The following is an 825-nucleotide window of genomic DNA, read 5'->3' as shown; positions in this document are numbered from 1 at the left end:
CATAAGCCACCACTTTTCCTTCTTGCATAAGTACACATCCTAAGCCGTTTCGAGAAGCATCACTATACACCACAAATTCTTTACCTGATTCGGGTTGTACCAACACTGGTGCTTCAGTTAATAACTTTTTCAATTCTTTAAAACTCTATTGACATTCTTTCGTCCATTCAAATTTAACATTCTTTCGGAGTAGTCTAGTCATAGGAGCAGCAATTATAGAAAATCCATTTACAAACCGTCGATAATACCCAGCTAGCCCCAAGAAACTTCTAACCTCGGTTACATTTTTCGGTGGTTTCCAATCAACAATGGCTGAAATCTTACTAGGATCAACCCGTATACCATCACCTGAAACAATATGACCCAAAAATCCAACTTCTCGGAGCCAAAATTCACTTTTAATAAACTTAGCATATAGCTGCTTATCTTTCAAAGTTTGCAAAACTATCCTCAAATGCTCAGCATGCTTTGTCTCATCTTTTGAATAAATTAAAATATCATCTATAAACACCACAACAAATTTGTCCAAGTATGGCCGAAATATGCGATTCATTAAATCCATAAACACAGTAGGAGCATTTGTCAACTCGAATGGCATAACTAAAAATTCATAATGATTGTACCTTATTCTAAAAGCAGTTTTAGGCACATCCGACTCTTTTACTCGCAGCTGGTAATACCCAGATCTCAAGTCAATCTTTGAAAACCATGTCGCTCCTTTTAGCTGATCAAACAAATCATCAATCCTTGGCAACAGATACTTGTTTTTGATTGTCACCTTGTTTAACTGCCGATAGTCAACACACAATCTCATAGAACCATCCT

Source organism: Gossypium hirsutum, chromosome A04 (genome assembly GCF_007990345.1).
Source record: "Gossypium hirsutum isolate 1008001.06 chromosome A04, Gossypium_hirsutum_v2.1, whole genome shotgun sequence".
In the NCBI taxonomy this organism is placed as follows: domain Eukaryota; kingdom Viridiplantae; phylum Streptophyta; class Magnoliopsida; order Malvales; family Malvaceae; genus Gossypium; species Gossypium hirsutum.
The sequence above is the reverse complement of the archived record's forward strand: the minus strand, read 5'-3'. Positions refer to the sequence as shown.